At 45.3% G+C, this 21,931-nt stretch overlaps 1 long non-coding RNA gene across 1 annotated transcript; it reads left to right on the top strand.

The window, feature by feature from the left end:
• Positions 1–620: 620 nt before the first annotated feature.
• LOC123379562 lies at positions 621–19,535 on the top strand. Its single transcript, XR_006584158.1, has 3 exons — positions 621–1,312; positions 17,742–17,786; positions 18,503–19,535. It is a non-coding gene; the product is annotated as an uncharacterized LOC123379562 (long non-coding RNA).
• Positions 19,536–21,931: the final 2,396 nt, after the last annotated feature.

Raw genomic sequence — 21,931 nt, 5'->3', positions numbered from 1 at the left:
TCCATGCCCAGAGCACAGCCTGACATGGGGCTCAATCTCATAACCCTGAGATCATGACTTGATCCAAAATCAAGAGTTGGATGCTAAATGGACTGAGCCACCCAGGTACCCCCACAGAAGGCATTTTTTGATTGATTAAATAAGGGCATATTTTATGATTGTTTTTTAATCACAGAAGTAAAAATTACGTTCTACTTATATAAATTGAAACATTTCAGAGAAATATAATGTCTCCCTGTACTTCTCCCCAAAAAGATGTATATTTTTAAACCTCACAGAGTGTACTTTTCACTGAAACAGTGACCCAAGGTATTAATAATTCTTGTCACCTTGACATTGGACATTTAAACAGAAACAATATGGAACCAGTTTTAACAAATTCCACTTATTAAGAGATGTTGTTCTAGCAAAGAGCTATAGCTAAATTCAAACAATTGAAAACTAGTAAAAGGAAACCTCATTTGAAATGGAGTTGGGGGGCTCCTGGGTGGCTCAGTCAGTTAAGCTTCAGACTTCGGCTTAGGTCATGATCTCATCACTCATGGGTTCGAGCCCTGAGTCTGGACTCTGTGCTGACAGCTCAGAGCCTGGAGCCTGCTTCAGATTCCGTGTCTCCTTTCTCTGATCCTCCTCCACTCATGCTCTGTGTGTCTCTCTCAAAAGTAAAAAAATATTTAAAAATTTTTCTTAAATGGAGTTGGGAGGCCAGAAGGGGGAGCTCTCACCCCTATCACTCCTAGTCAATTGCAGAACCAACAGGAAGGGACTACCTTGCATTCCAGACAGGAAGAACCCTATACTTTACTACCCAAGCTGGAGGAAGAAAGGTTTTCTCCTTGCCTGGCAACAGCCCAGCCAATGAGAGACTGTCATTACTCAGCTAGTGATGGCCTCTACACTTCAAACTCCCAGGTTACTCCAATGAATTTTTGTTTATAATAGCTCCTCCCAATCCCCCCCTTTCTTCTATAAAAGAGCATTCTTCTCCTTTGTTCTCAGACTTGCCTATGGTTTGCTGAAGCTTGCTTATTCTGAATTGCAATTCTTTGCTATCTCCAAATAAACCCATCTCTCCTGGTAAAGTAACTGACAGTTTTATTTTTAAGGTTAACAACTTTAACCATGGAGATTTCTAACAAGGAGACAACGTCAAGCTCTCAGAGCACAAGACAGTGAATTTTTAGAAGGGGCTCTTTCCTAAGTGTGTGAAGGCTCTTCTGAGCATAGCCAGCAGTTAAGAGCACAGACTCTGAAACCAGACCCCTGGATTTGGATGTTGGCACCATTGCTTTCTGTCTCTGTGACCCTTGGGGTAAGTCAATTACATTCTCTGTGCCTCAGTTTCCTCATCTTAAAATGGAGACAATAGTAGTAACCACCTCACAGGATTGTTGCAAAGATTAAATGAATATATAATATGCAAAATACTTAGAACTCCACTTGGTATATAGTAAACTGCATTAATGACAGTTATTATAAATAGTGCTTTTGTGATACACACTTAAAATTTTCATTAAAAAATCAAATTTTTCTGGGGCACCTGGGTGGCTCAGTCAGTTAAGTGACTTCGGCTCAGGTCATTATCTCACAGTTTGTGGGTTCGAGCCCTGCATCGGGCTCTGTGCTGACAACTTGGCACATGGAGCCTGTTTCAGATTCTGTGTCTCCCTCTCACTCTCTGCCCCTCCCTCACTCACACTCTGTCCATCTCTCTCTCAAAAATAATAAAATAAAGATATATTAAAACAAATTTTTCCTTAAGGAAATTCAATCTAAAATTTGAAAGTAATCTTTTAAAAAAAAGCTTTTAAAAATAAAGCTGCTTGGGCGCCTGGGTGGCTCAGTCAGTTACGCGTCCGACTTCAGCTCAGGTCACGATCTCACAGTTTGTGAGTTCGAGCCTCATGTCGGGCTCTGTGCTGACAGCTCAGAGCCTGGAGCCTGCTTCGGATGCTGTGTCTCCCTCTCTCTGCCCCTCTCCCACTCTCACTCTTTCTCTCAAAAATAAGTAAACGGAAAGAAAGAAAGAAAGAAAGAAAGAAAGAAAGAAAGAAAGAAAGAAAGAACCTTGTTAAATAAATAAATAAATGAAACTGAGGCAGGACTCCAGTGGCTGCTGTTGCCCATCAGCTATGCTGGAGCTGCTGACACCACTGCTGTACTTCGTATGTAGAGCAGGCAGGGTCCAGAGACTCTCTAGACTACCTCCGTCTCTTCACCTGTGGCAACTGTACAGCCTGAATGAGGAAATGAACCTGAAGATGCTTCATATGCATTAAAACACACAAGGCCTGGTGGAGCCCTCCTCTGCCTTTGAGCAGGTCTTGCCTGAACAGGCAGATGAGACTTGCATCCCAAAGACTAATGCACAAGCCACTCTGAGCCTAGGAGAGGGGAAACCTGGCTGGCCCTCTGTGCAGCTCTCTCGACCAGAGACTTCTTTATTGGGAGGTTATTTTAAATTATTTATTTATTTGAGAGAGAGGGAGAGAGAGAATCTTAAGCAGTCTCCACACTTAGCACAGAGACTGACAGGGGTCTCCATCTCACAATTATGAGATCATGACCTGAATAGAAATCAAGAGTGGGACACTTAACCAACTGAGCCACCCACGCACCCTGGGAGGTTGTTTTAAAATCATTGGGTGGGGATTGCTTAGTCCCTGGGGCTGTGAGGGGAGTAGGGAAGGTTCATGCTCTAAGGAGGGGATTAGCCACCTTCCCCTTCCAGCCAGAATGGAAGCGGAGCAAGGAAGAATGGACTAGGAGCAAGGAAGTGTAACTAGGTTTCTGGTGCTACCTGAGGAGTCCTGCTTAGGAAGAAGAAGGAGGGTTGAGATTGAGGCTGATAACCAGAGACCCACAGGGGCAGGGCACATAGCAGAAGCCTGAGCAGGCTCCAAGGACAGGATAAGGCACGGAAGGGATTGGCGGGGAGGGAACGCAGGGCTGGGTCCTCTGGGGAGAGAAGAAAGGGCTAGTTCCATGGAAAGCAAAGCTTTTTCTCTCCTAGGAGAGAAATAGGTCATCTCCGGTAAGTGTGGCAGAGGGATTGGGATTAAAGCCTGGGGTACAGGGAGGCAGGGAGTGAACTTGGAACTGAGGAAGAGTGTAAAAACTTGGGGGCATAGGAGGCTTCAGAATGTGGTGGGTAGGCTGCCCAGCCTGGGCTGTGTGGTGGCTATCTCAAAGGAGATTGAATGCCCCCTCGTGGCAGCCTGTGACCTGTCTGCCAGCCTCTGTTTCCTATAAGCCTCATGGGGAAACCCATGCTTTGGGATCTCCTAATCATGGGGTGAACAGGTGACAGGAACAGGAAAGTGATGAAATCTGTGAGCACCTGATCTAGGAAGGCTCCCTGAAGGAAGAAGTTCCTAGAGGATGAGTAGAAATTGAAGCAACAGAGGATAATGATTTCTAGTGTAGACTCGACCCGGATGTACTGGATCCTCCACTTACTAGTTGTGCCTCGCTTTTCTCAACTGTCAAATGGGGATAATTAGTACTTCTCTCATAGGATTGTGTGAGCGATAAATGAATTTACACATGTAAAGGGCTTGTACCTGAGCCTGGCACAAAGACGCAGTCTGTAAACGTGAGCTGTTACTAGCTGACCAGCAGAGTATGGGGAGGCATCAGAGGTAGAAGAGGCAGCTGGGCCATTGTACTGTATATTAGAAGCGTTGCTAAAGGACCTCGAATCCCAGACCCACGAGTTTAATGGAATGTTTGTTGGTGGCGAAGCCCATGAGATGGGGACGTTCTGGGGTGTGAGCCAGACCCCAAGTCCACTCGCATATACATGCCCACACCCACCAGGCGCCCCCAGACACAAGGGCACCAGACCCACACCTATGCATGAGCGCGCGCGCGCGCGCGCGCGCGCCCACACACACACACACACACACACACACACACACGCAAATTCGCTCACACTCACAAATGCACACTTCCCGCCACAGACCCACATGCTCCCTCCTCCTCCCCGAACCTGTCTCAGAAATAAGACTGCACCCAGCCTGGGGAGGTGTTTATACTCCTGCAGACCCCCGAGACTCTCCCAGCCTTAGCACCAGACAGCCAGAAAATGTGTCTGTTTCCCCTGCCCAGGCCTGGAGGGTTCTCTGGCCAAGCCTTATTCTTGCCCTGCTCCTTCCCCAAACCCTCAAGCTTAGAACCGGTCGATCCTCTAATCGCTTCATTCTCATTTATCACCAGTAGATTTGAGAAGAGATTCATCTGGTTATGGGACTCACAGCCGGAACGGGGGAGGTGGCGCGCGAGAAAGGCGGGGGGTACTCGCACTAATGTGGGGGCCGGGGGAGGGGCTAGATCCCCCCAGGTGGGTGTCCGCCCACACCCGGGAGGAGAGAGTGCTCAGGCCCTGGGATGGGAACAGTCCGAGTGCCTGGGGCGTTGGGGGGGGGGGGCGTGACCTTGCCACATAAGCGGGGGAGGGGGGTCAAGGTGGAGCTCCAGGGTTCCGCGCTGGGGAAGGAGAGGGCTGGAGGCCGGCGTTCAGCTGGTGTTCAGAGGCCGGGGCGGGGCTCGCCCCCCGAAAGGAGCAGACAAAGGGGCGGCCTCCCCGGAGCCCGGCGCCGCCCGGAGCCGGGGCCCGGCACAAAGCGGGGGGCGGGTGGGGCCGAGCCCGCCCCACGCGCCCGCGCGCCCCGGACTGCTGATCCGCACGACTGGGAGCGACGTTTCCTGCGCCTAATCCCAACAAGCATGAAAACGGCTCGGGCCGGCCCGCCAGCAGGCCCTTTGTCCTGGCTCCTCGCGGGACAGCTGCAGCCGGGGTCCCTCCCCCTCTTTGTGTCTCCTCCCCGCGCCCCACTCCTCCCTCCCCACCTCAGCTGCCCGGACGGCCGCGAGCCTTCCAGGGCTTTCGCCGCGGGCACTTGGGCGCACAAAGGGGGGCAGCGCCCCTAATCTGGGGGAGGGGAGGATTAACCCCGGGGTCTGCAGGGAGGGGCGGGGCCGTGGGGGGCAGAGCAAAAAGGGGCTGCGGGGCGTGCCCCCCGCTTGGAGCGCAGGGGTGTGCAAGTGGGAACACAGGTGTGGGACCGGACCTGTGGGTGCGAGGGAGCAGGCTGGCTCTGCATGCTTCTTAGACTCCCCTAGCCAGCCCCTAGCAGTCAGTATTCAGACTGCTCTCAGGGCAAGAAACTCCCTTGATGCTCCCCTGGGCTGTCCTGGGACCTCTTCTCTTCACTCTTCTCCTGGGATCTCTTCCACTCTGTGACTTCAGTCCCCCCTCTCCCCCATCCTTGGGACTCCTTCCCCAACCTCTGTCTCCAGCTGGGCCTCTGCCTCCCACCCCACCTGCATATTCAGCTACTTACAGGATAGCTCCACCCAGATGCCCCATAGCACCTTAAACTTCCTTGTGTCCAAAACTGAGCCCATCTTCTTCCTACCCATAAACCTGCTCACTCCACTCAGTCATCTGGGGCCCTCCTAGTCAGTCAAGCTGACTGTCACCAAGTGCTGTGCTTGGTTTCCTAAGCACTTTTCCAGGCCACTTCTAGTCAGGCTCCCTCCCTTCCATTCACCACACAGCTCTGGAGTGGGCTTCTATAAGACTCCTCCAACTTAAGACCTTTCGGAGACTCTCCAGTGACTTGACTTACTTAGCTTGGCTTGCAAGGCCTTCTCTGGTTCCTGCATGCCTGCTGGCCTGATCTTTCCCCAGGGTCTGGTGTTCCACAAATCTAGTCCGCAAAGACCTTCCTCAAGAGCCTTGATGGAGATTTTTCCCTCTCAAGAAAGGGAATGAAATTGCTGGCTTAGCCTTGTTGCTCACAAGAACCATCCTTCAGTGCCCCAAAGTCCAGGGCACTACAGGGCAGTGGATGAGTCAGGGAAGCCAGGCTCTTCAAAGATGATGTATGCTGCTGGCCCAGCCTTACCCACACTGTGCCTGCCACATGGAGGACAACAGAGCTCCTTCCAAGCTGATGAGGTCCTGCTGTTCCTTGGGTTCTCTCTGGCCACTGCAGCTACAGAGGCCACTTCAGATGCTTGGATCCCCAGAGATGCTGGACAACCTCATCTCTGTCCCAGATCCCTCAGGATGGATCATATCCCTGGTAGACCTAGAACGCCACAGTCTGCAAGCATATCTGTGTCACTCTGCTCCTGTCACCATTGTCACCAGACACCTCCTCCCAGGCCCAGCCAGGAGCCTCCAAGGTACTCTTCATGTCCTCATCTTAGTCACAGACAGGAAATTCCTGCATTGAACATTACTGTCTACCATGTGCCAGACTCTCTGCTAGGCACCGGGGACCCGGATGAATCAGAGACAGTCCGAGCCTGCAGGGATTTCACAGTCTGTATCCAGGGAGACAGACTCAGACACGAGGAATCTAGAGTGCAGTGTGGTAAGTGCCAATAGACGTCTGTACACAGTGCTATGGAAGCACTTTCCAGAACATGGTCAATAGACAGGAAGTAAAAGATTACCATGATCGCTCCCTAGGTGGCTCAGTCGGTTAAGCATTTGACTGTGGCTCAGGTCGTGATCTCACAGCACGTGTGTTCGGGCTCTGTTCTGACAGCTCGGAGCTTGGAATCTGCTTCAGATTCTCTATCTGCTCCTCCCCCACTCACATTCTGTCTCTGTCTCTCAAAAATAAATAAACATTAAAAAAATTTAAAAAAAAAGATTACCGTGATCAAAGGGGCTTGGGAAACCCTGGGTTTAACCATGTTAACTGGACTTCTTTACTGCAAGACTCCTCTGGGTCTTTACTGTGCCAGTATGTGTTGTTAGTTCCTGAGAGGAGAACACCGTACGAAAAGGGATTCTCAAACTTGTTTGAGTATGCAACCCTTTTCTCATGGATCATATTATATAGATTGAGTGTTCCAGAGATCATATTTGGGAAGCACATTGCCATGGGAACCTAGAGAATGGAGAGACATTCTGTGTCTGAGGTGGAAAGAGGCATGAGGGAGGTAAGGGGGGGTGGTCAAGAAAGAGTTCACAGAGGAGCTGGTGTCAATTTGGAGGATGAGTAAAAGTAGGTGAGGAAAAGAGCATCCTAGGAAAAGGGAAGGGGCCTTGCCCTGGGGAGGCAGGAGCCCAGGGCCTCTGAGGGTTCAGAAGCATGGCATTGTACGAGAGACAGAGGAGTCTTTTGGAGGCAGCAACTGCAGCATGGGAAGGGGCTTTATCTGTGCAACTGTTATGAATGTTCACTCTCATCTGCTTGGCCTGAGACATCATATCACTTCCTGGGATGCTAGGCAGTATAATAAGGTCAATAAAATATCCCACTTGTCTGTGGGCCAGACATACCTCTGTCTTCAGGTACACCCAGGACCTTCACAGTTTGGGTGCATATGGGGTTGTAAGGGACGCAGACTGGGAACCCCAGAAGCCAGTCCTCTTTAAAGAGGAGTTCTGTACCAGGGTCGCTGGGCTTCATCATAGGAGCCTAGCAGACTCCTTCAAAAGGCTCTCCTTTGTGTTACTTGAATTTGGTTCTGCAGGAACTCAACACAGGCTCCCTCCAGAACATGCAGTGTCTACAGATGGATATGTGCGTGTCCAGACTCCTGGGAAGAAGCCCAGAGCTTCTTTTCTCTGGTTGTTCTGGCAGCGTTCAATGCCATGCTCTCCCCAATTTTATTCTTACTGTCCCCCTGCGGCCAGTGCCTCCTCTGACCATTAACCCCATGGTTTCCACCTCACTTCTCTACTGCAGCCCAAATCATTTCCCTAACAGCCACAAGAGAAAGAAGCAGCTGGAGGAGGAGAAGGGAGAGGAGGGGAAGGGGGAGGAGGAGAGCATGCCCCTAGTGCCCTTACTTTGTGCCAGTGCAGGCACTCTTCTTGGCACTTTACATGTGTTAACTCATCTAATGCTCACAATAACCACAGGAGAAAGATACTATTACCATCCCCATTTTGTGAATGAAGAAATTGAGGCCCAGGGGTGTTGAGCAACTTGCCTAAATTCACACAGTTGGTAGGAGGCAGAGACAGAATTCAAACCCAGACAGTGTGGCTGTAGGATCAGTGCCCTCACCCCCTCAAACTCCACACTGCCCCACCTCCATCCCCCACCTACCTCTGTGAATATCTTCATTTCATCCCACACACATCCCCACTCTAGTCTCCACACCCAAATGCCATTATTATTCTGTCCTGAGCACATTATTCCTACCCCACTTACTCCATGCCCAGTTTCATTCCATTCATCACCAGCACCCCATCAACCTTCCCATCTCTGTTCCTTTCTCTTCCCTGTACTCCTTAGGAAACTGGCTTTACAGTCTGTTTTCAAGTTCATTAGCCCTGTGACCAAGAGATAAATTCACTTAATCTTTTGGAGACTTAGTTTCCACATCTGTTAGAAGGGGGGAAAAGAAAGCAAGTTTCATCTACTTTACAGAATTGTTGTTAAGTATTAAATAATGCTCTTGAGAGAGCTTTATAAATTGCAAAATATTTTACAGACCAATATGCTGTTTTTTTGTTAATTTGCCTTGATATTATTTTTCACCCTTTCTGGAAGCAAATGTTTTATTTCAGTAGTTGACCATTTGTTTTCTTTTTTAGTTTTACTTATTAAAAATGTTTAATGTTTATACATATATATTTAATTTTTTTAATATTTTGTTATTTAAATTTTTTTTTTACATTTTATTTATTTTTGATAGAGAGAGACAGAGCACAAGTGGGGGAGGGGCAGAGAGAGAGGGAGACACAGAATCCGAAGCAGGCTCCAGGCTCTGAGCTGTCAGCACAGAACCTGATGCGGGGCTTGAACTCACACACTGTGAGATCATGACCTGAGCCAAAGTCGGAGAGTTAACTGATTGAGCCATCTAAGACCTCCCTGCCCCCTGCCCCGTTTTCTTTTTTTAAATGTTTATTTATTTTGAGAAAAAGAGAGAGCACAGGAGAGGCAGAGGGGGGGGGGGAGGGAGAGAGAATCCCAAGCAGGCTCCATGCTGTCAGCACAGAGTCCAAAGTGAGGCTTGATCCCACCACTGTGAGATCATGACCTGAGCTGAAATCCAGATTTGGACCCTTAACTGACTGAGCCACTCAGGCACCCCAGTTGACCATTTGTTTTCTAAACAGTGACATTTTTGTACTGTTTTGAAATTAATTTTAATGGAGGCTACTGAAACGGTAGTCTTTATTGTTTGTGATTAATATTTTTTTTAAAGAAAAGGCTGCTTTTATTCACAAGGTTGGGAATACTTTCTACGGGAGGTTCCACTTTTAGTGTTCCTAAAAATAGAATGATTGTGAGTGAAGGTGCTATAGAACTGGATGGAAAGGAGGTGAGATGGGAATGGGGAATGAAGACAGGGCAGTGGATGGGAATAGAGATAAAGAGCAGAGAAGGGTTATGAGTGAGCAAAGACTGGCCAACATGTTTCAGGCCATGTGCCATTTCTCTGTTATCCCATTTTGCAGGTGAATAAACAAAAGTTACTTTAGGTGGGTTCCTTTTCTGGCAGGACTGACATACCACTCCACGTTCTCACATCCTCCCTCTAACCCAGACCAGGAAAAAACAAGGTGACAGACTCTTTACCTGAGAAACAGGCTCATCTGTACTCAGTAAGGGTTCTGTAAGTTAGGGAGTATCCTCACCAATTCACCTGGGGCTAAGTTCTGTGAAACTGAGCAAGAGGAAAGGGGGGGAACTGCAATTGAAACAGAAGGGGGAGGGAGACGTGAAAGCTGATGTCTCCCTCATGGTACAGCTTTACAGTTAATGCTCTAGATATTTGAAACTTTTCTTCAACTCATTTATTTTATTTTTTTTAATAATCTCTACACCCAACATGAGGCTCAAACTAAGAGTCCATCCAAGAGATCAAGATTCAATTGCTCTTCTGACTGAGCCAGCCAGGCACCCCTAGAGTTAATGCTCTAAATGACTGTTTCCTGCTTCTTATGGGAAAATGGCGGGAAGGGAAGGTGCTACTTATTCTGCTTCCTGTGCCCAGAGTGCCTGGAAGCCTCATACAGCCTCCCAGGACTCACAGACCACCTTACCCCTGAATTCCTTCCTATCCCCAAACTCACAGCTAGGAACAGACTCTTTTATTGATTTCCTGTCCCCTCCCCCTCAATTTGCCTCAGGAGCAATCATCACCTTCATCTCCATAATGAACTTCTTCATTTTTTTTTTAATGCTAATTCATTCTTGAGAGAGAAAGAGAGGGGGACACAGAATCCAAAGCAGGCTCTAGGCTCTGAGCTGTCAGGACAGAGCCCAACGCGGGGCTTGAACCCACAAACTGCGAGATCATGACATGACCCGAAGTTGGACACTTAACCAACTGAGACACCCAGGTGATCCTTCATAATGAAACTTCTTTTATATGAGACACTTAGATACTCCCCTGATTCTTTTTAAAATTTTTAAATATTTCTTAAAATTTTATTTGAGAGAGAAAGAGAGCAAGTAGGGGAGAGGGGCAGAGGAAGAGAGAGAGAATCTTAAGCAGGCTTCATGCTCAACACAGGGGCCAATGCGGGGCTCGATGTGGGGTTCAGTGTAGGGCTCAATGTGGGCTCCATCCCATGACACTGGGATCATGACCTGAGCTGAAATCAAGAGTTGGACACTCAACTAACTGAGCCACGCAGGCACCCATCCCCTAATTATTAATAAGATCTAGTTTGTGTGTGTGGGCATGCATGCATGCATATGCATTTTGGGGATGGTGAATCAGTGTATGCACTCATCTAACAGATGAGAAGACTGAGGTGGGGAGAGGAGAAGGCAGATTTTCTATGGCTCATTTGGAAATGACAGATTACCTTATTGAGACTTCCTTATTGAGACTTCTAGTACCTTGCCTCTTCATGATATTTAAGATTTTTCAAACTTCCAGTATCTGCTATTTGACTATAGCTATTTGACTATAGAGCAGGTGCAGTGTACCCCAGGTGCAGTGTACCCCATTTTTCAGTGGTGGAGCTATAGCCAAAGACAAGCAGTGTTAACTGACCTTGTGACCTAATGAGTTCCTCACTGGTGAGGTGGGAATGGTTATGGTCCCTTTGGCCTTATAAACTCTTCCCAGAGAAGCATAACTACCCTCAGGAGTTCCTTACATTCTCTAAAGGGTGATCAGAATTCTGTAGTTTAGGGATGCCTGGGTGGCTCAGTTGGTTGAGCCTCGGATTTTGGCTCAGGTTGTGATCTGGTGGCTTGTGAGTTTGAGCCCCAAGGCAGTCTCTCTACCGACAGCTTAGAGCCTGGAGCCTGCTTCGGATTCTGTGTCTCTCTCTTTTTCTGCCCCTCCCCCGCTCATGTTCTCTCTCGCTCTTTCTCAAAACCATTAAAAAATTTTGTAGTTTATAGAACCCTTTCCCTCTATTTTCCCATTGTTTTCCCACGACTACACAGAGAAGTAGGCATTATGCTTTTTTATAGAAGAGGAAATACTCTGAGAGGTTAAGTGATTTGCGTAAGATCGGACACCTTGCATTGAAGCAAGGACCCTGCTCATTCAACTAATTACTCAAGCGCAGGTCCTGGTTGAATCCTACACAACAGCAGGGCAGGACTTACGGGAAAGGCTTGCGCATGCGTGCAGGGAGGGTTGCCAGCTCAGTGGGAGTGCCTTTGGCATTTGGATAATTCTTTGAGTGCACTGTTCTAGGCAATGCAGTGTCACACTTTAGCATCCCTGTCCCCAGAAATGAAATATGAATACGACTGCCTATACAATGATCGAGACGACAAAGACATCTGTCTCATATTTTTAAAAGCCTCCTGAAAGTGTGGTATTCCCCTTCCACCCCACCCCATCCGACCCCCAACCCTACCCCAGCCACTTAAAACCGCTTAGACACAGAGCTAGTGTCTCAGTTTTGGACCTCTCCCGTGGGCTTGCTCAGCAAGAAAGTGTCAAGAGTTACTGAGGCTTGAGTCCCAACTAGCCTCAGAAACCTAAGGAGGCTGTTCCTTTAAGGAGGCTGGTTCCCAGGACTAGGGTGGAGGTAGTGGAGATTGGGGGGTGGGGGGTGGGATGGGGTGGTAGGAGGAGGGGAGGGAAAGGACCCCACCCCCAGTCCCTGCAGGCCTTACCTAATCGCCACACTCTGCATTATTACCCGCCTAACGCAGCGTGCTTTTAAATAAAATATGCAAAGATTTCCCTCTCAAATTATCTCCCCAGGCGAGCTAGCTCAACTCCAGCTTGTTAATGGAAAAAATGCAAATAGGGCCTCCCACCTCTCTCCTCCAGCCCTTAGGCTCTGGACAGCTAATGTAATTTCCTTCTTTTTGGGAATTTCTGTTTCCAGTGAAACCATTTTTTAGGGGGGCAGGAGGGTTTTTCCCAGGTGCCATCCAAAGAGAGTCTAGAAGGGAGAGAACAGGTTAGGTAGAAGTTTGAGGAAGTCACCCTGCTAGGGAGCCAGGCTCTTTCGAAGCCTCATTTTTTTTCATCTGAGGTCTCAATTAGTCCCTCCTAAGGCTGCTCTGAGGCTGAAGGGCCGCAAAAGGCTGGGGCCTAGGGTAGGTGCAACTTTCCTGTTTAAACCTGCTTTGCTTGCTGGATACAGAGATGGAGACAATAGATAGGGCTTCTGCCCTCATGAAGCTCACAGTCTAGCAGGAAAAAGCAAAAAGCAAAAACCAAACCAAAACAACAACAAAAAACAACCAAACAACCAAAAACAAACAAACCCAGATCATTTAAAATTTTAAAAGCAGTTATAATACACCTTAATCAAGCAACCAAAATCTGTATCATCATAGTGAGGCAAATGGCCTCCACCTCCTGGTACAAAGCCTGGAGGACACACTGTCATCTAGGTAGCATTCCTGACAAAAGATGCGAACCTGAGGGATGCAGAACCAGGAGCGAAACCATCAGACAAACCCCAACTCAGGCTAGGAAACATCGACATCATGAAAGAGACTTAACTTCCGGATTAAATGCAGTGCATGATTCTGGATCAGATACTAGATAGGAAAAAAATTCTGTGAAGGACAGCATTGGGGCATTTGGCAAAATGTGAATATGGATTGTATTATACATATTTTATCCTGTGTATCTTAAATTTCTTGAATATGATCAGTGTATTATGGTTACATAGAAGAATCTCCTTGTTTGGGTGAAATAAATGTGGAAATGTATAGGAATGGAAGATCATGGTTTTCACAAATTAGTCTCAGATGGCTCAGAGAACAAATGTGGCAAAATGCTAAAACTTGGTGAATTGGGTGAGAATTTTAGTGTTGCTCATTGAATTACTCTTGCAATTTTTAAGTAGGTTTGAAATTTTTCAAAATAAAAGGTTGAAAATAGAAAATTATAATAGGTTTTAAAAAAAATATGATGATGATACCATAACTTTGATTCTTAAAATCCTTATCTTTTATTCACTTAAAAAAATTAAAAAAAAATTTTAATGTTTATTTATTTTTGAGAGAGACAGAAACAGAATGCGAGTGGGTTAGAGGCAGAGAGAGAGGGAAACACAATCCCAAGCAGGCTCCAGGCTCTGAGCTGTCAGCACAGAGCCCGATGTGGGGCTCGAACTCACAAGCTGTGAGATCATGACCTGATCCGAAGTCAGACGCTCAAATGACTGAGCCACCCAGACGCCCCTAAATCCTTATCTTTTAGAAGACACTTGCTAAGTCAAACATTTTCAGATGAAATGAAATAATCTATATTACTTGCTTAAAAATAATTACAGGAGGAGGGAAGTAGTTGGGAGCTCAGGGGAAACCAGACAATGTGAATTGATAACTGAAGTTGTGTGGTGAGCATATCCTCTTTTGTTTTTCTTACATTTGAAATTTCTATCATAAAAATGTATTGTTGGGGCACTTGGGTGGCTCAGTCGGTTAAGCATCTGACTTCAGCTTGGGTCATGATTTCGTGTTTCATGAGTTCAAGCCCCGCATCGGGCTCTGTGCTGACAGCTCGGAGCCTGGAGCCTGCTTCGGATTCTGGGTCTCCCCTTCTCTCTGCCCCTCCCCTGCTTGTGCTCTCTCTCTGTCTCTCAAACAATGAATAAATGTTAAAACCACTCTCAGATACCACCTCACGCCAGTCAGAGTGGCTAAAGTGAACAAATCAGGAGACTATAGATGCTGACGAGGATGTGGAGAAACAGGAACCCTCTTGTACTGTTGGTGGGAATGCAAACTGGTGCAGCCGCTCTGGAAAACAGTGTGGAGGTTCCTCAAAAAATTAAAAATAGATCTACCCTATAACCCAGCAATAGCACTGCTAGGAATTTACCCAAGGGATACAGGAGGCACTTGTACCCCCATGTTTATAGCAGCACTTTCAACAATAGCCAAATTATGGAAAGAGCCTAAATGTCCATCAACTGATGAATGGATAAAAAAAGTGTGGTTTATATATGCAATGGAATACTACGTGGCAATGAGAAAGAATGAAATATGGCCTTTTGTAGCAACGTGGATGGAATTGGAGAGTGTTATGCTAAGTGAAATAAGTCATACAGAGAAAGAGAGATACCATATGTTTTCACTCTAATGTGGATCCTGAGAAACTTAACAGAAGACCATGGGGGAGGGGAAGGGAAAAAAAAAAAGAAGAAAGGTTAGAGAGGGAGGGAGCCAAAACATAAGAGACTCTTAAAACCTGAGAACAAACTGAGGGTTGATGGGGGATGGGAGGGAGGGGAGTGTGGGGGATGGGTATTGAGGTGGGCACCTGTTGGGATTAGCACTGAGTGTTGTATGGAAACCAATTTGACAATAAATTTCATATTAAAAAAAATGAATAAATGTTAAAAAAAAACGTATTGTTGGGGTGCCTGGGTGGCTCAGTCAGTTAAGTATCCAACTCTTGATTTTGGCTCAAGTCATGATCTCAAAGTTCAAGGGTTCAAGCCCCACATCGGGCTCTGCTTGGGATTCTGTCTCCCTCTCTCTCTGTCCCTCCCCTACTTGCTCTCTATTTCTCAAAATAAATAAAAATAAACATAAAAAAGTCTTAAAAATGTTTAATGTTTATTTTTGAGAGAAAGAGAGACAGAATGTGAGTAGGGGAGGGGCAGAGAGAGAGGGACACACAGAATCTGAAGCAGGCTCCAGGTTCTGAGCTGTCAGCCCAAAGCCTGAGGCAGGGCTCGAACTTGTGAACTGCAAGATCATGACCTGAGTCGAAGTTGGACGCTTAACTGACTGAGCCACCCAGGCGCTCCTGTATTGTTTTTAAGAAAAGCAATTACAAGAAATATGATGAGTGTCAGTAGAGAAGTACAGCTCTAGTAGGGGGACACAATCCAATCAATGGATTTGGAACACGCTTTTTAGAAGGGGGAGTGGTTAAGCAGATTTTGAGGGCAGCCAACATAAGCAGGGGCAAGGTAGGAAAGAGCTGTCCAGGACACTAGTACAAAAAGTAGAAGAGTGAGACCCAGTGTGGTGGGGTTTGTAGGATGTGAGGATAAGGCAAAGAGGAGGAGAAGCCAGGTGGAGAGAGGAGACAGATGAAGCTAGAGAGAACCAGGCCTGCCGAGTATGGGCTTGGGTATTTATCCTGAGGGCAGTAGAGAGCTTTAAGCAGGGAAGTGACAAGATGGGATTTGCAGCCGAGAAAGACCACTCCAGTGCTTTGTGGGCTGATGAGAAAGGTGTGAGGCTGGAGACAGTTGGAAGTTGCTGTCCCGTAAGTTGGATCTGAATCACTTCCCTCCACCAAGACTTCCTGATCTTCTCAATTAAGGGATGAAGCTTGGGTGCCAGGTTTCAAACATGAAACCAACCTATCCCCGAAGCCCAGATGACTGTCTCCCATTACCAGTTCCCTTTGCCTCCACCATCACAGGGAAGCAGTATGGCTGATGGTTACGAGTTCAGACTCTGGAACCAGGCTGCCTGGATTCAAATTCCACTTCTGTCCTTTACTAGCTGATAACCTTGGGAAAATTTCTTTACCTCAACTTCCTCATGTGTGAAGTAGGGATAATAATAATATTACTTAGTCATGGGGAAGTTGTGAGGATTAAATGCACTGATGTGTGTCAATTACTTAGAAGAGTTCCTGTCCTGCAGTGAAGACTCAGTAAGTCCTCTGTACCCAGGACTGTCCCAGGAGGATGCCAATGCATGGAAAGGGAAGAGAAAACAGGTTCTTTGTCCTCAAAGATCTCAGCTTTACTGGACAGATGGAACACAGATCGAAAAGCAGTATCAAATCACTGTACTATTGCTTTATTTACAATATTTTATACAACTGGAAATGACCGAGGTCCATCAGTATGGGAATGGCTAAAGAAATTGTTACATCCAGTAATGGGAAAATTCCCATTTTATCACATTAGGTGAAATGCCAGAGGCAAAACTGCAAATGTCATGTGACTTTAGGCATATTTTAGAAAGAGAGGAAAAAAAATCGAACCACACTGACATATTTATAGTGATCACCTCTAGATGGTGCTATTTGGGTGTGGTTGAATCTTTAAAAGAGACGTTTCCAAAATATCTAATATATGCATGAATTACTTTTATAATGGGAACATTTCAACTTTATTTTGTCAAAAAATTCCTTTTGGTTACAAATGAATAATGGTGAACATCATTAGCTGTCAGGAAAATGCAAATCAAACCACAATGTCACTTCACACCCACCAAGCATGGCTATAACCAAAACAACAGATAATAGCAAGTGTTGGTGAGGAGTGAAGAAATGGGACCCTTTGTGACCTGCTGGAGGGGATGTAATATGATGCAGCTGCTTGGAAAACAATCTGGCAATTCCTCAAAAGGTTCAAATGGAGTTACTATAATTCCACAACCAACTACTTTCACTCTTAGTACATATATTCCCAAGAGAATTGAAAACATACAGTCTCTCTCTATCTTTCTCTCTTTCTCTCTCTCTCTCTCTCTCTCTCTCTCTCTCTCTCTCTCTCACACACACACACACACACACACACACACACACACACAAAACATGTACAGGAATGTTCACAGCAGCATTTCCCATAATAGTCCAAAGTGGAAACAACCTTTAAAAAAAATCTGACTGAATAAATTTAAAGATCTAATTGGCTTTATTTAATGATTCATGAATTGGGCAGCATCTCATCTCAGCAGATAGAAAGGAGCTCCAAGGAGCTGTACAAAATGGAAAATTTTATAGGCAGAAGGAGGTGGGGTAAGAAGAAATTCTAGCTGAAACTGAAGTTAGGTTAGGTATTAAGTCTCGGTTGCTAATGCAGGCTTAGCACCAGTGATGCCATTTTGAGCTTACTGTTTCTTTTTTAACAAACCCAAGTATCCTTCAACAGATGAATGGATAAACAAAATGTGGTATAACTATACAATGGAATATTACCTAGCAATAAAAAGAACTAAAGCACTGATACATTTTTATTTATTATAGTTATATTACATTATATATTACATTATATCATTTCATATCATATCATATCATATCATATCATATCATATCATATCATATCATATTATAAAATAATGCCATCAACTACAAAGTTGTAAACTAAGGTTGTGGGATTATCGATAGCTGGTGGTGACTCCATAATTATTGTGTAAGAGGGGTTTCAGGTAGCATTGTGGTGGAAGGCAGTGAATCTTGGAATTGCATTTCCATAGCACTTTATATACTAAGAAAATAATGTCAATACCAAAGATGAGGAGGAGATTATGGTGAAAGAAGAGTAGCTCATTCTATCAGGAATGACTCTCTTTTCTCTAATACAATGACTCTTAGCATGTTGGTGTATTTCCTTTCAGATTGTTTCCCCAATCACATTTTCTACATCATCGCAACCATAATGTGTAAGTATGATAAATCCCAATTTTGTTTACTCAACTTTGCAGTAATCATTTTCCATGCTGTTACACTATTTGACCATTATTTTTTTAAATTTTTTAAAAAAAATGTTTGTTTATTTTTGAGAGAGGGAGAGAGAGCGTGCATGCGGGGGAAGGGCAGAGAGAGGGAGACAGAGGATCCTGAAGCAGGCTCGATGCTGACAGTGGAGAGCCTTATGTGGGGCATGAACTCACAGAACTGTGAGATCAAGACCTGAGCTGAAGTCGGAGGCTTAACCAACTGAGCCACCCAGGTGCCCCTTGACCATTATTTTTAATAATTTTATAATGTTACATAGAACAAACCACAACATACTTAACTCATACCCTATTGTTAGATAATTAAGATGCTTCCAATTTTTTTTACTATAATGAATAATGCTATAATTAACATCTTTGTTCATATTTTCCCTCATAATTCAAACTAACAATTAGGATTCCTAGAACAAAGGGTCTTTATTGCTCTTGAGAAATGAAGACATCTTTGCAAATTTAATAAATTCAAAATCACTAATTATTAGATATAATTGTATATGTAACTAACAAAATATACTCTATATTGGTATATATAATGCAGTTAACAATATGTTATTAGAACTGTTATTTTAATTTTCCTCCTTTTCTCTTCCTTCCTTCCTAATTTCTGAGGAGGTTGAGTATCACTCTTTTTTTTTTAACAGTATCCCAGTAAAGCTTTCATGCAGCACCTATTCTGTGGTAAGTGGCTCTTTCCCCTGAGTCTGTTGGAAGGTGATTGAAGTACAGTGCTATAATAAGGTTGTGAGGGCTTGGTGAGGGCTTGAGGCAGGTCCATGGGGGTGGGGAAGGAGGTGATGGGGATGAATTCAAGAGACTTTAGGCCAAGTCTAATATCCTTTATGAGGTATGTCAGTTGGATGTTGGGCAAAGGAGAGGGGAGATAACTGACTCAGACTTGACAAGCCTAAGAATTTGGTAATAACATGAGAAAGAACTCAGAAAAGGAGCAGAGGCAGTTCAGTCTGGGGCATATCAAGTTTGAGATACCCAAGGACGTCCAAGTGGGGGCTGGTGTAGCAGATACCGTGGTATGTCACCCAGATCCCTCTTTCAAGTCCAAAGCACTCATTCCCCCATCCTGGAAGTGTTGGTGACTGAGGTCTCTCAACTGAGTCCCAGTCTGTATTTGTACCTGTCCTCAGCTGATGAGGCCCAAGGTCACACTGCCTTCCTAGGCAATCAACATCAATGACTAACCAAAGTGGAGCTATAAAGGTCAGGCCCCCTTGCTCAAAGCAGGACAAATATGAAGGCTGTCCAGATTCCCAAGCTCATTACGGGATTGGTGGTGGCTTTTGTTTTGACCATTCAGTTCCTTCATCTGCCCAATTATACTTCCTCTCCTCCCCCATTGATGCTGATACCGAGAGTACTCCCCCCAAAACTTCCTGCCTACAGATCTCCATTTTGGAGTCTGTTTTCAGGGAACCAATTCTACACAGTTGGAAATACATATCTGGGCTTGGGAGGAAAGTTTGTTTGTGTGAGAGAGATTTGGGGACCATTTGTCATAGGAAAGATGGTGGACATGGGGCTGTGGGGCGAGATAATGGAAGATGAGGGGCCCCATGAGTCTTAGGGAATGAAGGCTTACACAGAGGGGCTGGGAAAAGGAAGAATAGATAGACAAGAGAACAGAGGCACAACAATGTAAGGTGAAGACTGGTGTTTTCAGGAAGGGCAGCCAGTCAGGGCCTCTCGGAGTTTGACAGAGTCCAGGCTACTTTTATTTATTTGAGTATATAGGTGCATTAAACATGTCTAATACCAAAACAATGTGCTTTAAATGTAGTATAATTTAGATGCTTCCATTAATAAATTCATTATTTTAATTGTAGTATAAAAATATAACATCTGTGTATAATCTCATTGGAAATAAAATTTTAAATACAAAATTCAGGCTCCTCATGCATATTAAGCCTGGGCCAAAAGTCTCTTGTGGCCACTGATTGTGCCACATTCCTCTGCACTAAGCCCTGCAGTCAGCAGAGGCTGACTTGGTCAGAAATTAGAAAACAAAAACAGAAAATAGCACATGTTTATGAGGATGTGGAGAAATTGTACTCTTTGTGCATTGCTGGTTAGAATGTAAAATGGTGAAGATGCTGTGGAAAACGATATGACAATTCCTAAAAAATTAAACGTAAAATTACTATATGATCCAAAAATTTCATTTCTGGGTAAATGCCCAAAATAACTGAAAGCAAGGATTCAAACATGTTCATAGCAATATTATTTTTTAGATTTCTTTTAATGTTTATTTATTTATTTTGAGGGAGTGGAGAAGGATATAGAGAGCAAGAGACAGAATTCCAGGCAGGCTCTTTGCTGTCAGTGCAGATCCTGATGTAGGGCTCGATCTCACAGTTCGTGAGACCTGAGCTGAAATCAAGAGTCCGATGCTTAACCAACTGAGCCACCCAGGCGCCCCATAGCAACATTATTCACAGCTGCCAACGGTGGAAGCAACTCAAGTGTCATCAATGATGAATTGATAAGCAAAATGTGATACATACATATAATGGAATATTAACCTTAAAAAGGAAGGAAATCCTGACACATGCTGTAGCATGGATGAACCTAGAGGACATCATGCTAGGTGAGAAAAGCCAGTCAACAAAGAACAAAAGCTGAATGATTCCCCTTATATAAAGTACTTAGGATAATCAAATTCAGAGGCAGAAAGTAGAATGATGGTTGCCAGAGACTGGGGGAGAGAGAGAAATGGGGAGTTATTATTTAGTGACTATAGGGTTTTATTTTGCAAGATGAAAAGAGAGATGGATGGTGGTGATGGTTGCACAACAGAGGGAATGTACTTAATGCCACAGAACTGTACCCTTAAAAATAGTTACGATGGTAAATTTTTTGTTATGTATATTTTACCATACACGCAAAAGTGAACAAACAAACAAAAGTGATTGCCATGAGCTCCATTCTTGTGCATCTGTCGCTGACCACTGCCAGGGGTTCATCAGAGCCAAGTGACCTCATGCAATCCATAATCAGCAGCATCACAAGCAAGTGGCATAAGTTACGACCATCAGAGCTTAGGAGTGAAACTAACTCTGTAGGTGATGCGCTTTACAAGTCATGATTGAAAAATGAATTACTTGTGGTTGGTGACCAATAAAATAATGATCTTATACCCACTGCAAAAAAAATCTACAAGCAAAAATGCGGACAGCTTAAATCAGGTGTTGCAGGTGCGTGGACAGGGGCAAAGCCCAGGGGAGAAAGCAACCCCATTCCTTCTCAGGACTCTCTTTATCCCTCTTTACAACCTGTTTCCTGAGGGTCTTTTGTGTAAATGGAGTGAGAGCCAGCACAGAGCAAGCCTCTGGCTCTTTATTAAAGGTGTGTGTGTGTGTGTGTGTGTGTGTGTGTGTGTGTGTGTAAGGAGAGAGACCTGTGCTGAAAAATGAACGTGTCCTTTTTCCAATTTTCCCACAGCTCCCACCTCCCAGCCCTTCTCGTCTGTGCAGGTGGACCCCGGGGTTGTCATTAAATCTCCGTCTCTGACACCTCTGCAGCTTCCATGCCTGGGGCACCTCTGCGTCCCCTCTCCCTGCCCCTCCCCCCTCAGCTTCAGTTGCAAACCACCCCCCCACCACATCCCCAAAGCTGCCCCCTCCAGCCCCAGTGCCCCACCCTAGTGCCAGCCCTCAGAAGCAGCCCTTTACAAAGTAACTCCCCAGCTCCCTCCAATCTTGGCACTGAGCCCCAAGGTAACAGCAGGATGAGAGAGAGGAAGGAAAAAGAGGAGGAATACAGAGAACATAACCCAGTCTAGAAAGGTTGAGTTTAGGGAGGAGAATGAACCTGTCAGTCCAGCTATTTTATTTATTTGTTTGTTTGTTTGTTTATTTATTTATTTAACATTTCTTTTTTTTTTAATGTTTATTTATTTTAGAGAGAGAGAAACAGAAAGAGAGGGAGACACAATCCAAAGCAGGTTCCAGGCTCTGAGCTGTCAGCACAGAGCCTGATGCTGGGCTCAAACTCATGAATTGTGAGATCATGACCTGAGCCGAAGTTGGATGCTTAACCTACCAAGCCACCTGGGCACC

This window comes from Felis catus, chromosome C1, assembly GCF_018350175.1.
Source record: "Felis catus isolate Fca126 chromosome C1, F.catus_Fca126_mat1.0, whole genome shotgun sequence".
Lineage (NCBI taxonomy): Eukaryota > Metazoa > Chordata > Mammalia > Carnivora > Felidae > Felis > Felis catus.
Note: the sequence above shows the minus strand (reverse complement) of the source record. Positions and strands in the feature narration are given on the sequence as shown.